Source organism: Lissotriton vulgaris, chromosome 4_1 (assembly GCF_964263255.1).
Source record: "Lissotriton vulgaris chromosome 4_1, aLisVul1.2, whole genome shotgun sequence".
Classification (NCBI taxonomy): Eukaryota; Metazoa; Chordata; class Amphibia; order Caudata; family Salamandridae; genus Lissotriton; species Lissotriton vulgaris.
The window spans coordinates 725,053,333-725,069,529 of NC_141691.1; the positions used below are offsets into that span (position 1 = coordinate 725,053,333).

At 48.7% G+C, this 16,197-nt stretch overlaps 1 protein-coding gene across 1 annotated transcript in view; it reads left to right on the forward strand.

Annotated features, from left to right (window-relative positions):
- CAGE1 (cancer antigen 1) overlaps nt 1–16,197 on the forward strand; it is a 1,013,025-nt gene that overhangs the window by 186,129 nt on the left and 810,699 nt on the right. The window lies entirely within an intron of this gene.

Here is a 16,197-nt window from a genome sequence, read left to right on the forward strand (position 1 = left end):
ATGGGGGGGAGTTGGGGGATGAGGGGGAGGGGCGGGGGGGCTCTCCTTGTCCAGGGGATTCTAACACCACGGATGGAGCCGGTAGGACTCCCAGCGCAGTGTCTTCCACGGTCCGTTGGCCCGCAGCCAGCATCTTCCTTATTACCCCAGACATGACACGACACCTAACAGTGCTCTCGCTTAATGTGCGGGGTCTCAACAGTCCGAACAAGCGCAAGGCGATACTATCCTGTCTCGAGCGTTCCAAGGCGGATATCTGCCTACTCCAAGAAACACATCTTGTCCGCAGCGACCAGCACAGACTCAAATCGCGCGCCTTTCCCTGGCAGTACTTCTCCTCATCCCTGAAGAAAGCAGCTGGGGTGGCGATTCTAGTGGCTAAATCATTCGAGGGGAGGGTCCTCCAGAAAGAAGCTGAAATTAAAGGGCGGCTTCTACTTTATAGCTTCCAGATTGCAGGCCATACCTTGCTGGTGGGTTCAGTCTATGGCCCGAATGAGGGGCAGGAAAGATTCTTACATACGGCGCTAGAGACTGCTACATCCACCACACACACTCACTTACTATTGGGTGGAGACCTCAACATTGTATTTCATAACACGGCAGACCGCTCGGGCCAGAGATCCGGGCAGGTGGGGGCACTCACAGCGGCAGGTCACGCACACATAGCAGACTTGGGCCTCATAGATTTATGGCGACACACACACCCCCAGACAACAGCCTACACGTATTACTCGGCGGCGCACAAGACGTATGCGAGGCTGGATTATTTTCTGTGCTCCTCTCAACTGGCGCTACAGGTCAAAGAGGTGGAGATACTGCCAGCCGCGCTATCGGATCACTCCCCAGTGGTAGCGACACTTCGTGTGGGAGCCATGCCGGCTCCACGACGACACTGGAGGCTGCGAGATGGCCTCTTGCAGTTGCCCGACACCCAAACCCGACTCACAGCCGCGATTGACCACTTTTTGGAACACAACGCCAATGACGACACCACACAAAGGCCACTCAGTGGGCAGCCCTCAAAGCGGTCCTACGCGGGGAACTTATCTCCATAGCCACCGCCAACAACAGAGAAAGGGCTCTGAAGCGCGCCGAGCTTACCCAACGGGTGGCGGAACTGGAACAGATGCACCAACGCACAGGGGCGGCAAGGGCATGGCGCCAATTATGCGCCGAGCGGAAAATGTTGGCAGCTTTGGATCAAGACGTGGCGGAATACGCCGCTATGCGCCTCAAGCACGTCTATTACACCGGAGGCGACCGCTGCGGGAAGCTCCTGGCGAGCAGACTACGGGCGCAAACCCAACGGCAACAGGTGCGCTCTCTCCTGTCGGCTAATGGCGGCCAGATTACGGAGGACGCGGCGATTGCGGCGGCCTTCGGCAACTTTTATGCAGCGCTATACGACGCGGACCACCTGGACCCAAATGCCGGCCCGACCTACTTGCAGGGTGCGGAGCTCCCCACCCTCACCCAAGCCCAAGCGGACTTTCTGGAGCGGCCCATAGGCCTGGAGGAAGTCATCTCTGCTATTGCCCGCCTCAAAGTGGGGAAATCCCCGGGACCCGACGGCTATACTGCGGCCTTCTACAAGACCTTTTGCCAGCAGCTTGCCCCCCTCTTGCGCGACCTGTTTAACACCTTTGACTCGCCTGGTGCCATCCACCCGGACCTGCTGGAGGCGTCTATCTCTGTAATTCCCAAACCGGGCCGTGACCCGACGGCATGCGGCTCCTACAGGCCCATCTCGCTGCTGAATGTGGACTTGAAGCTCTACACTGGCATACTAGCGGGCCGCATTGCACCATACATGCAGCAGCTGATAGACCCTGACCAGGCGGGCTTTATCCCCCAACGGCAAACCAGCGACAACACCAGGCGAGTGCTGCACCTCATTGAGGCCGGGTCGCGCACTAAACCGGGCTGCATGCTCCTTACCATCGATGCGGAGAAAGCATTCGACAGAGTGCATTGGCCCTACCTCGACCAGGTTCTCCGCCACTTCGGATTTGGGGAGAAACTCCGCCATCGCATCTTCAACTGCTACCGCCGGCCCAATGCCACGGTAAGGGTGAACGGTCATACCTCCCCGAGATTCGACATTGGCAGAGGCACGCGCCAGGGCTGCCCTCTATCGCCGCTCCTATTCGCACTGTATATGGAACCGATGGCTCAGAGGGTGCGGCAGCATGCGCTCATATCCGGTATCAAATTTGGTGCCGACACGCACAAGATCAGCCTGTACGCTGACGACGTTTTGCTGTCCCTCACTGACCCGATGCAATCCCTGCGTGCTCTCTTTGTGGAGCTTCACACCTTTGCCCTGGCCTCGGGTTTTAAAATCAATGAAGCAAAATCCGAAGCCCTGAACATCTCCCTAAGCCCGGCCGTGGTGGCCGAGATTAAGTCCGAATTCAAAATACAATGGTCAGATGCAGCCGTCCCGTACCTGGGCGTTCGCCTGGCTCCTACTGTCCGGGGTACTGCGCGAGTCAATTATGAAGCACTCACAAGCAAACTCCGGGAGCAGCTCCGGCGTTGGAAGCCGCTTACATTGTCGTGGCTAGGCAGAATTGCCGCAGTTAAAATGACACTGCTACCGCAGATCTTGTATCTGTTCCAGACGCTCCCCTTAAATCCCCCGACGGGTTGGCTTCAGCAAACCCAATCGGAGCTGTCGCGATTCATTTGGAACGGCCGGCGACCGAGGTTTAAGCATACTCTCGCCACTCTGCCCCCGGCGAACGGAGGGGGTCGGTGTGCCCGACCTCACCCTGTACTTCCAGGCGGCGCAGCTGCGCACCTTCGTGGAATGGTTTCAACTGGAGTCCGGCAAGCACTGGCTCTTCCAGGACCAGGCGGTGGCCGGCCGTACCCTTCAAGGCGTGCCTTTCCTGCCACGCCGACACCGGCCCCCTAACCTGTACGCCTCTGAAATCATAAGCACCGCCCTGAGAGTGTGGGATAGAGTGGCCGTGGCCAGGGGACTGACCACCTTTCCCTCGCCTATGACCCCCATTTTTGAGAATCCGGACTTCACGCCGGGCCTAGACGTCGGAGCGTTTACGACGTGGCGGACGACGCCCTGTAGAGCGGCGGGACACATGTTCGACCTCAAGGGGGTCCTCCCGTTCCAGCAGGTCAAGGCGGACTACGGTGTGGCCGAATCGGAACGCCTACAGTACCTGCAGGTGCGGCATTGGGTGCTCCATCCCTCGATCCAGCCCGGGGCCCTCACGCCCTACGAAAGGTGGCTGCTGACACGCACCTCGGATAAGAAATTGATTTCGGACCTCTATCAACAGCTACTCCTCACTCAGGCACACATGTACAACGCGGGTCAGGCCAGGTGGGAAAGGGATCTGGGGCGGCAGCTTACTAGGAAAGAATGGGAGGGGGTGTACCACAGGGCCAGACACTCGGCACACCACACCGGGCTCACCGAGACACTAACTAAAGTAGCCACATACTGGTACCACACCCCTGAGAGATTGCACCACTGGGATGCCCGAGTAAGCGACAGATGCTGGAGGGGGTGCGGGGAACTAGGGACACTGGAACACTTGCTATGGAGCTGTGAGGCGCTTCGCCTCTACTGGGACCCTATCCTGGACCTCATAGACGCACATCTAGATACACAACTGCCGCGCTTCCCAGCATACATTATTCTAGGCCTCCCGAACGCCCTCATGTATCCTCTGAAGTCCTGGAGGGGACGACTGATCGCACTTGCGCTAGGGGCAGCGGTCCAAAACATTGTGGCCCACTGGAGAGCAGTTCAGGCTCCGCAACAATTGGGGTGGCTTCACCGGCTCTGGGCGATCCTGGAAATGGAGAAACTGTCACTGGCAGCGGCGGGGAGGGGAGCGGACTTTGCGGAGCTCTGGCGACCGTTCCTCGCCTTACTTACCGGGGAATTTCGTGAGGTGAGCTGCCCACGCTACCTGCGTCTGCTACGCCTGGCGGAAACACCTCTCCCAGAACCCAAGACACGCGCCCACAAGCGTACAGGCCCAGCGCGCGCAGCACCACTTGACCGTTAATGGAAGACAATAGCCGACTGATTATCCCCGGAATTGGACAAGGAATGGGGAGGGTAGGGGTGGGAAGGGTAGGGTAGGGGGGTTGTTTACAGTTCTTTGTTTCTCTCAGGTTGCACTAGAACTACATAGCTTGCACCGCTGTAGCACCTCTTATGACGCGGCCGGCCCTGTTGGGTTGTAGGCGGCTTGCTGTGTTAACAGACAATGTGCCCGCTGGCCTTGTGATGGGTGTCAGTGGGGTCGCTGACTTAGGCCTCCCCGGAGTGGTGACGGCCCCTATAAATATCTCGGAGGTGCATATTGCTTGCCTATGCTCAATAAAAGATTTAATACATAAATATTAGGCCCAAAGCACTGCCATTACCAGGCCCAAAGCAACACCATTATCCGGCCCAAAGCAACGCCATGTATTTTGCCCAAATGTTAATGTTAGTGCACACAAGCCTTGGTAGAGCAATAGCAGCGAGCGCTCTCCTCAGTGTGGCACACTTCTCTGCTGCACACTGTACTGTAGCGCACACTGTAAGCACAGATTTTATATTTCATCATTATTATTATGAGCCTGCACCTGTTTTTCCCTGTGCAGCTGTGACTCCCTGCTGCTTAGGGACATTAATGTAGTTCAGGTTTTATCTTCCAACGTAACTGTGATAGGGGCTAGGAAAGCTGTGCCAGCTTGGCTTGGTGTTAAGGCCGCACCAAAGTACTTTGCAGGTATTCTTACAATTGTGTGCTTCACGGGCACAAAGAAACCAATAACTTCAAAGTAGCTGCGTGGCTTGACGTCAGTCTTCTTGGAGCCACAAGTAAGTACTTCACAGGTGTTTACAAATAGCATGCATATGTGTAAAAAGCTGTATTGTTTCTGTTAATTAGAGGCCTTGCATTTCCAATGTTTTACTTTGCTCTGAATCTATTACATGTGACCAAACTCTCTTAAACAAGCAGATTTCTCACAATGCATGTTAAGTATTGAAGCGTGACGCTTCACTAGCGCGCGCTTGGCCTCAGTCATTCCCTCCCACTTGCTGGATCCCCTGCTCCCCCACCCGACTTGAAAGGAAGCCTCGCACTCCAACATTTGTCTCTCACACCACAGGCTGCTGCTCCCCCGTCTTTCCATACTTTTACCTACCCCAATCTACCCTCATTTCCCCGACTTCCACTGAGCTCCTCTTTCCCATATTCCCTCCTTCTACCAAGGTCTCTTTTCTCTCACCTCCTGCCATTCCTAATATCTTTTCCTCTGGAAACTTCCTTCTACCACCCTCTGTTCTGCGAGCCCTACTTTCTCTCTTCACTCATCTCTTACCTCCCGCCCCTCTCTCGCGTTGGCCTTTCACCCCAGCCCTTCTTGCCCTTTCCCCCACTCTACTCAACCCCCTTCCTTCTCTCTGTCTTGGGTTGTTTGTTTATTTCTAGATTATTCTCTCCCTCGTCTTTTCACCTCGTTCTCTTTTCTCACCTCCCTAGCTTGACTCCGCCTTTCGCAGTTTCCTTCCTTCCTCCCACTGTTTCCTTCACTCCCAGTGCATTTCCTCACCTCCTTCCTTCTGTCATTCACCTTTTATCCAAAGTCTTCGAGGTTTTCCTTCCCTTCTATATGTACTCTCTCGCTCTCCTCGCTTCTTTCCCTTTTGTTACTTTTTTCACCTCCCCGGTGCATTTTCCTTTCCCTTCCAACCTTCTACTTTTCCTCCTTTCCAACAAACCCGTTTTTCAAGTTCCGTGTTATTATTGAGCACAACAGTCGGGCTCTGTCCGTTATCTTGCCTCTCTCCTCTCAGGTTGTCCCTTTCCTCCTGCACACACTCCCGCCCCTCCCCCTCCCAATAACTCCCTTGCACATAACATATCACCACGGCTTGGCCTAAACTGGTTATTGAATATAAGCACCGCATCACTACACACTGTATGATACCTATTAATGTGATTATTGTGAGTGTCGGCGTTATTCCTGTTGTCACTGTCACCGTGATGCGAGTTACTTTCAAAGTTACAATTGAGTTCTATGTTGAGATGTTTACAGCGCCGTGCCGCCATTAGTGTGCATCGCAGAGCTGTGCTGCGTACTGTTTTATTATGGTCATTATTCGTATTACTAATTCCATTACTGTTCTCCTGTTCATGTGGTATACCATTATAATTGGTATACTGTAGTATAATATACTAAGTATACTTTCAATATTTCTGTTAAGTTTTTGTTTCTAGCACAAGTCGAAGTATCTTTCTGGGGAAGTATGTGTCCCTAAGTCCGCTGAACTTGCCCGAATGATACATGTAGGCTAAAAGCAAGGCTACGGGAATTATACCATTGTGCGGTCGCGTGATTTTCGCATAATTATAGATTTTCCGCATTTACATTATCGTCTGCATATTTTAACAACAATATTTTTTGTTTCTAGCTCAAACGGTTCCTACAATACTAAAAATGCAGCTGCGTGGTGGAAGGCCCTTTTCAAAACTTGTTAACCGCGCTAACTCTTACATATTCACTTGTTCAGAGCACTGTGTTTTCACCGATCACTTTCGGTCACCCGTATTTAACTCAGTAACCAGCAGGCTTAATGTGCGGCATCACTTGCACCGATTGCCGCGCTGTTTCTTGTTAGGCTAGGCTACCTTTTAATAATGCTTGTTTCCACGTCCATAGGTCATTTATTTTTGTCCGTGTCGCACATCTAAAGACACATTTGCTTTTTTCAGCAAGATTCCTTCTCTTTGTTTTGAGAGCTCACTCACTGATTAGTGTCACAGATCCATTCAAGTTCTTAACCCTCACGTTTGTGTGTCCTAAGCACATTTCTTTTTCTCCTGTTTTCCGCACATAAATGCCTCGGAACACGTGAATTCACTCGGGTATTTTTAGATCCAGTATTTTCACCCACACGCTTCGCGCAAAACGGGGCGCCCTACTCTGCACCTTCTCCTAGAGTCTTTTACTGCTGTAGTTTTGTTTCCTTCACCCCAGACGTAGCATTTTGCTACAGTTGAATGTTTTTGTCTTGCTCGCAATCTGTCTTCTTGGATTCAGACACGTATTTCATTTGTTTTACTTCCCAGAAAATCCCCCCTGATAAAGAGCTTTTGCTCGTTTCAAAGTGTAATTAGCATCAACACATGTGATGAACTGTCCTATGATTTAATCGGACTGTATTTACAAGGATTGAACATTTACGTTTCATATGACGTAATACGGAAAAATAAATCCACGACTAAACTACAGATATCTTTGAAAGATTATACCTGTCTCATTGAATTTCTGTAAAAGCGATTCTCGTCGCCTCTGGAGTGCTTCAGATTTTAACCCTCCCACACCAACCACCACCACGTCCACCACCACCATGTCCACCATGTCCACCACCACCACCACATCCACCAACACCACGTCCACCAACACCACGTCCACGCCCACCACCACTATCACCACCATGTCCACCACCACCACCACCATGTCCACCACGTCCACCACCACCACGTCCACCACCATTACCACCACCACATCCACCACCATCATGTCCACCACCACCACCTCCTCCACCACCACGTCCATCACCATGTCCACAACCACCATGTCCACCACCACCATGTCCACCACCACCACACCCACCACCTCCACCACCATGTCCTCCTCCACCACCACGTCCACCACCACCATGTCCACCACCACTACATCCACCGCGTCCACCACGTCCATCACCACCACATCCACCACCACCACATCCACCACCATCATGTCCACCACCACCACCTCCTCCACCACCACGTCCATCACCATGTCCACCACCACCACACCCACCACCACATCCACCACCATGTCCACCTCCACCACCTCCTCCACCACCACATCCTTCACCATGTCCACAACCACCACGTCCACCACCACCACACCCACCACCACGTCCACCGCCACATCCGCCCTCACACTATCTATCGCACTCACTATCTATCACTCAGCACCACCACAGCATCACTCAGGGGCACCACAACATCACTATGCGCTACCACAGCATCACTGAATGCCTCAACATCACTCGTCGCCACCACAACATCACTCAGCGCCACCACAGCATCAATCTGTGCAACCATTCAACAACAACTGGTTCAAATATGTTCTCTCAATGTTTCAAGCTTTATTACAAATGTCATAAAAAGATGTTAATATTTCACTTCTGTTCTTGGATTTTCGTCACAATAAAATACACTGAACATAATCTTCACAAAAGTTATTTACAAAAGTTTAAGCTATTGTCATTATAAATTACAATACATTTTATTTAAGTATTCATTATTTTAAAAAATTCAAAGCCATTGTTATTTGTAATATCAATACATCTAAGTCACAAATACAAAACATGTTGCATTACAAATGCTACAGGTGTCACATTTGCAAAAGTTAACAGTATTGGCATTGTAAATGACAAAGCTATTAATTTCGCTATTTTCAAAATCAACACATAAATTAAAAATGTGTAATTTACAATACCAATAGCTCAAATTTTCCTAATGCGAGACCTATTGCATTGCAAATGCTTGTTCTGTAAGTTTCTGATCAGGCGGGGGATATTTTCATGTGTATTGCTGAAGGCGCGCTATTTAATGGGTCTCTGTATTGCACCTTTGTTTCTCCATGTGCACCCACCGGCGCCGCTTGGAGGGGAGGGTGAAGTCGTGGTCACTATTCTGGTGATCCTCATATATGTGTCCTGATTTGTATAAAGAGTAACTTTTGCACCTTGGCGAATGACGATCATTAAAGCTGGAACCTGTTCGATAATTGAGCAGGCTGCTCCTCCTCCCTCGAGTTTCTCATAGGCCGCATTATAAAGCTTGGTAATGAGACGTTGGTGCGTAGGAGATGTGAGCAGAAGTCATGCAGATGTATCCAGTAATGTAATGTGGAGGTAGTAAAGTTGTAAATCTGGGGCCCAAACCCACCATGCGTGTAAGGTCGAGTGAGTTCCTTCCACCACACTCTAGGTTGTTTGCCCGCCCAAGTAAGTGTGGTCGGATATGAGTGCAGTTTTGTGAACTGTTGTTTGAGGACAATGGGTTTGTTCATGAAGAGGTAAAGAAAGCATGGTAGGGCCACCAGTTTTTAGATCGCAATTCTATCAGCTAATGATAATGGGCAGACGGATCTACATGGCTTTATAATTTCGTGAGGGACGTGCCATAATTTTCCCTTACTACCAATTCAGGGTTGCGATGTATCCAAACACCTAAGTATTTGACTCGCTCTGTTCGCCATTGTAGAGGAAAATTCAATGGGATTTGTTTCATGGATGTGTCAGTGGGATTACTACTGACTTAGCCCAGTTTATACTCAGTCTGGAGTATTATTCAAATCGTGTATAGTCTTGTATTATTGGGTTTAGATTGTCTTCTGGGTGGCGGGTGTTTAATACCATATCATCCTCAAACAGAGATATGCTGATGGGTTGCAAGCGGAACTGTAGTCCTGAAGTTGCATGTTTTTATCTAATCTTGCATGCGAGTGGTTCAAGTGCTAGTGTAAACAGTAGGGGTGGTAGTGGGCATCCTGTCGTGTTACTCTGTGTAGATATAAGGGGTCGGCCGTAACGCCGTTAATCCGGAGCATTGCACATAGTTCTGTGTACAGCAAGTTAATCCAATGTAGGAACAGTTGTGGGAATCCCATTCTTTGGAGAACAGAGAACATAAATGACCACTCCACTGAGTCAAATGCCCTGGCTGCATGCAAGAGGGCTGCAGCTGCAGGCAGGTCTGGCTGTAGTTGGTGGAACATTGCAAATATATTCTGCATTAGGGGTTGTAATTGCGTGGCTATTATTTTGGCTAGGATTTTAGCATCTGAGTTTATAAGAGACTAGCAGCCCATCCCGACGTTGTCCGGGAGTAATTAGGCTTTAGGGCCCCCGCCCGCCCCGACGTTGTCCGTGGGTCCCCGGACCCTTCCTCCATATATTGCAGTATTATACCTCTATGTTTACTTTGTATGCTTTTGTAACCTGCACACATAACTTTTTCCTCCTGTAATGCACTGTTTGGCTCACTTTTTTAATGCTCTGTTTGCTTCCTCTTGCTACCTGCACACGTCACTTTTTCCTCCTATACCTCTATGTTTACTTACTACGCTTTTGTAACCTGCACACGTAACTTTTTCCTCCTGTATGCACTGTTTGGCTCACTTTTTTAATGCTCCGTTTGCTTCCATCTGCTACCTGCACACGTCACTTTTTCCTCCTATACCTCTATGTTTACTTTCTACGCTTTTGTAACCTGCACACGTAACTTTTTCCTCCTGTAATGCACTGTTTGGCTCACTTTTGTAATGCTCCCTTTGCTTCCTCTTGCTCACGATGTACGCTTTTGTAACCTGCACACGTAACTTTTTCCTCCTGTAATGCACCGTTTGGCTCACTTTTGTAATGCTCCGTTTGCTCACGATTTTCATTTTTGCTTCATTTTTCAGCCGCTCACTGCTCCCAAATAAATAAATAAATAACCTACCTCTTCCGCCACTCATCGCTCCTCCCCGCCTGTCCGCCGCTCCTTACTGCCTGTCCGCCGCTCCTCACCGCTCCTCCCCGCGCCATGTCCGCCGGTCCTCCTCGCGCTCCTGGACGCCGCTCCTCCCCGCGCTCCTCACGTCGGGCACGCACGTCGAGGCCGGCGCTTCTTCCAAGGGACTACTTTTTTTTCTGTAAATTTTTTAAATAACGTATATTTATTACGTTTATATAGCTTATGTCCATCTGCACACCCTGACAATTACAACGATGTATCGAGTGTGTGGATTGGCGCTGTGGTTCCCGAGTTTACCCACCTCAAAGGTTCAAAGTTCTTCCTTTATAATAGTAGTATAGATAAGGGTTGGTACGAATCTCAATGGGCCAGGTTTTTCTCTGGTGTGAGTAGTGTGATTAATAATTCTTCACTTGATGAAGGGGGAAATTCTGTTGTCATATGCCTCCGAATACATAGCTAGGAGATGGTGGGTCAGTAGATCACTAAATTAATTTCTCAGGAAGACCGTCTGTTCCCGAGCTTTAATATTGGGAAGGGATCTGATTACCTCTTTTATCTCGCCTTTGTTAATCGGCTGCATAAAGTATTCTCTGTGCGCATACGAGAACCAGGCTAAAGCCACGAATAATAATCTTGTACTAAACTGTTTATATTTTAATGCCAGATCTTTACCGGGACATGCTCTAGATATCTGGGAGCTATTAACATCCAAGTCACCGGACCTGGTTTTTGTAACAGAAACATGGTTGTCTGAATCCAATGCTCCTGATCTTGCGATTGCCATCCCCCCCAACTACAAAATCATCTCCAAAGACAGAGCCGGCAAAAAGAGAGGTGGCGGGGTTGCTGTTATATTCAGAGAGCACTTAACCTGCCTGGTCGAAACAACAACCGCCCAACCCGAACACGAAATCTTACCGTTCAAAATTCTCCTGGACGGCTATACCATGCTAGCAGGTGCAGTGGTTTACAACCCCCCAGGACATCAGACAAACATCGGGGCAAACCTATTAAAGCAACTCCTGCCAATATGTTTAAAACACAGAAACTACATGCTAGTCGGTGATTTTAACATTCATTTCGAAAAAACAGATGCCCCAGGATCTACTGAACTCAAATCAGATATGGAAATTCTTCAACTTAAACAGTGTATTGTGGGCCCCACGCACTCTGCGGGCCACACACTTGATCTTCTATTCACCAACATCACTTCCACCAGCATTAAAGAAATCAACCCACTGCCTTGGTCAGACCACTCTCTTATAGATTTTTCTCTCTCCCTTCCTGGGCGACCCCCTAAAACCAAATCCGTTCAACAGATATCCAAGCGAGCTTGGAGGTTGATTAACGAAACAAACTTTGATTCCAATTTCCCTAAAGACAAGGTCATATTTCCGGAGGACTCTTCTATTTGTCTGAACGCCGCCCTACTTGAGGAGGGCATTCTGCAAACACTGAATGCATTAGCCCCACTAAGAACAGCCAGAACCAAAACCATATCTGAGAAATGGTATACTCCCAACCTAAAAAGCCTAAAAAAAATCTGCCAAATAAAGGAACATCTATGGAGAAAGTCCAAAGACAGTGAAACCAGATTAAACTACGTCAACGCTCGGAAACAATACATCCGTGCCATAAAACAAGCAAAAAAGGACTACTTCACACAACGAATACAGGATAACTGCAACTCAACAAAAGAGTTATTCAAAATAGTCAAAGAACTAGGCAAACCCCCCAGTACGTCACAAACTCTAACCCCCTCCACAGAGGCCTGTGAACGTATTAGCACTTTCTTTTCGGACAAAATCAAAAAGATTTACTCCTCCTTCATCCCTCAAAACACTAATTTGTTTAACTTTTCCTTCACAAATGTCCCCCCATCAGAATCCCGTACAGACCTCCTAAACTCCTCAGACCTAGACACCGGGCCCAATCTCACCAGCTTCGAATTATTTTCAACCGAAGAGGTCCTGGCAGTACTGAACACAATTAAATCTGGATCCCCTTCAGATCCCTGCCCCCATTTTGTGTTTTCAAAAATTATATCCGCGCTTTGTCCCCTCATCACCCAACTGTTCAATAAATCACTAACTACAGCCACCTTCCCACAAGCCTGGAAGCACGCCTCTGTCACTCCCTTACTAAAGAAAGCTGGAACCGACATCTTAAATCCCGAAAACTATAGACCAATATCACAGCTCCCTTTTCTCTCAAAAGCCCTGGAGAAACTGGTCAACATACAGCTGACTAAATACCTAGAGACCAACTCCCTCCTAGACCCGTCCCAAACAGGGTTTAGAGCCAATAACAGTACCGAAGCAACGTTGCTGGCAGTGTCGGACGGTATCAGATCCACCGCCGACCAGGGTGGGGCGGTGGCGCTGATATTGCTCGACCTGTCAGCGGCGTTTGATACGGTCTCCCACGAACACCTGCTTCATATACTTCGAAGCAAGGGAGTACAGTCCAAAGCCTTGGGCTGGCTCCACTCCTTCTTATCCAACCGTACCCAAGCTGTACACATGGGACAGTATCACTCTAAACCAAGCACCATCGGCTGTGGGGTACCACAGGGTGCCTCTTTGAGCCCCACCCTCTTCAATGTCTATGTTTCATCTTTAGCCGACATTGGGAGGAAGTGGGGCATTGGAGTCTGCTCATACGCTGACGACACACAGCTGGTGGTGACTATGGATGAAGGCCCTGAGGTCATCAAATCCAAACTACACAACTGTCTAGGAGAAATGGCCCACTGGATGCACAAGCATTCCCTGAAGCTGAATGCCGGGAAATCAGAGATCCTACTATTTGGGGGAGCAAAACATGTATGGGATGCCACATGGTGGCCCCCTTCACTGGGAACGGCCCCCTCTCCCAGTCAACAGGCCAGGAACCTGGGAATCATTATGGACGATACTCTTTCCATGAAAGATCATGTCAGATCACTCTGCGGGAAAAGTTTTGCCATACTCAAACTCCTTGCTAAAATATTCCCTTGGCTACCCTTGGACTGCAGACGGTCCGTTACGCAGGCACTACTGGTCAGTCGCCTGGATTATGGTAATGCACTTTTCAATGGGATGAACGACCATCTATTCTCACGTCTGCAGATTGTGCAAAACCAGGCGGCTAAACTTATTCTTAACAAAAGTAAGCGCGACTCAGCATCAGAGTGCCTAAATAAACTCCACTGGCTCCCAATGCGTCAGAGGGCTGCCTTCAAGCTACTCAGTCATGCTCACAAGACCCTACATGGAACTGGCCCTTCGATACTGCAAGGAAGGATCGAATTTTACAAACCTAACAGAAATCTGCGATCTTGCCAATCTGCATTGGCAAAGCCTAAACGCATCCATAAGGTCAGAACAGGTGGACGTTCCTTTTCCCACCTAGCAGCCAAGAGATGGAACGAGCTCCCCCCCAAGCTAAGACACACCTCCAACTATCTTCAGTTCAGAAGGAATCTCAAAACGTATCTCTATACTAAACCATAAATCCTAGCTGTCACCCTAGCAGCTTCTCTGGCTCTTAGCGGCGTGATATCCTTCGGGATGATTGATGCGCTCTATAAAAACCGCAAAATAAATAAATAAATAAATAAATAAATAAAGCTATGTTATCCAGGTATTCGTTTATATCTTCGTCTGAAATGGATAGGTGTGTGGAGTACAGCTGCGCATAATAATCAGAAAAGGTCTATGATAGAAGGTGTGTCATAGTGTGGGGTGCCTCATGCGTCCATAATCTGAACTATGTGTGAGGAGGTGCGTGAGTTTTGTATCCTGCCAGTAATTGTGGGGCCTAGGCGTCCTCCCTCCCTGTAGTTCTGTGCCGTATGTCTAGATGAAAGGTATTTCACCTCACTATCACCGAACTCCTGATATGTAGTCATTTTATTCCTGATCTCAGCGAGTAGTGTAGAGTTCAGGGTTCGCATGTACTCTTTTTCTAGTGAATGTTTTTCATTTTCTACTTTAGTTAGCTGCTGTTGTATGTCTCTTAAAACCCCAGTGTGTCTACCTATACAGAATCCCGAATTGTCACTTTAAATGCCTCCAACAGGGTTCCGGCACTAGTGGCTGACCCCAAATTGTGCTCAAAGTAGTCTGTTATAGCTGGTCTTAAGCGGTTGTATGTCATTTCAGCACATTCCGTTGCAACGCATGCCTTTACCACGCATGCGTTACAACGGAATGCGTTTTCCACGCATAAACTTTACCACGAAGATCCCTTTACCACGCATAGATTTATAACGATTTTTGTTTATGCATGGTGAGGGCATACTCTTGTTAAAGGTTATACCCCTCCCCTTACATGACCCCCAGCCCCTACTCCTTATAATTACCCCTGCCCTTAAACCTTAATCTTTTTTTTTTAAACTAAATTTCCCTTTACCTTTTTAAGTCGTCTCCTCTACATCTTCCAATGTGATGTCGGTCGTACGTCCTAAAAAGGAAGCAGAGGTTTCTTTCAGTTTCCTCTCTAACGATGATGATTGCTTCAGCCTCGGCACTTCAGGTTAGTTTTTTTTTGGGGGGGAGACCCCCACAACCCCCCTTTTTATTCCCACACTTTATTTTTTATTTGGGGGAGAGACCCCCAAACCCCCTTTTTTTTTTGCATTTACCACACATGCCTTTACTACGTATCTCGTAGTAAAGGTATTCGTGGTAAAGGCTGTCGTTGTGACCACGCATGCGTTGCAATGCATGCGTAGTAAAGGTTTTAGTGGAAACGGCCGCGTTGTAGTGGCCGTTTCCCGTCTTAAGTCTGTTCTAAAAACTTGATCTAGCAGTGCAGTCGTCGGAAAATGCCACATGAATTGCCTGGGAGTATGTGCAGGGAGTGCCAATACCAATCGGACAGGTGCATGATCAGATAATGTCTTAGGCATGTGGTCTACTGAGCTTGTCCATGTGCCAGCTCCGCACTTTGCTATCCAATAGTCTATTCGAGACCACGTATTGTGTGTAGTGGAAGTACAAGTTCCCTCCCTAAGCCTTGGATTCCATAGTCGCAATATATCTACCATCCCTCATTCCTCCATTCCATCTCTGAGTACCCTGGCTGCCTGTTTACCACATTTGTCATTACTTGTTGACCTGTCTATTGTCGGAGTTAAGCATGTATTAAAATCTCCACCCCATACTATTTCTGCTGGCTCTAGAGCCTGTAGCTTCGTCCATATTTGTGCAAAAAAAGCTGAGTCATCAATATTATGGCTGTATGCATTAACTAGGGTCAGCATTGTACTGCCAAAATGTCCCTGGATTATAATGTATTGGCCTTGAAAGTCTGTAAGTGTGTGCAGTTAGGTGAACGGGATGCCTCACTTGACTAGTATAAGCACTCCGCGAGTGTACGTGGAGTAGGAGGACACCATTTGGAAGAATGATTGGATATTTAGTGGAACCAACTGAGAGGAATCAACCTTCAATTCGAGGTAGTGGACGTCATTTTGGCTCTCTGCTGGCCTTCCACCAAGTGTCTAAAGTCTGGTCATTAGACTAAATATTCCACCTGATGTCAGAAGAAATAAGTTGATCTCCTACAGACAAAACTGATGTTCTTTTGTTTGTACTAGTTTTTGCCCAGCTCTCCTGTGGGTACAGTTAAACATTACTATTGGCTCTTTCAT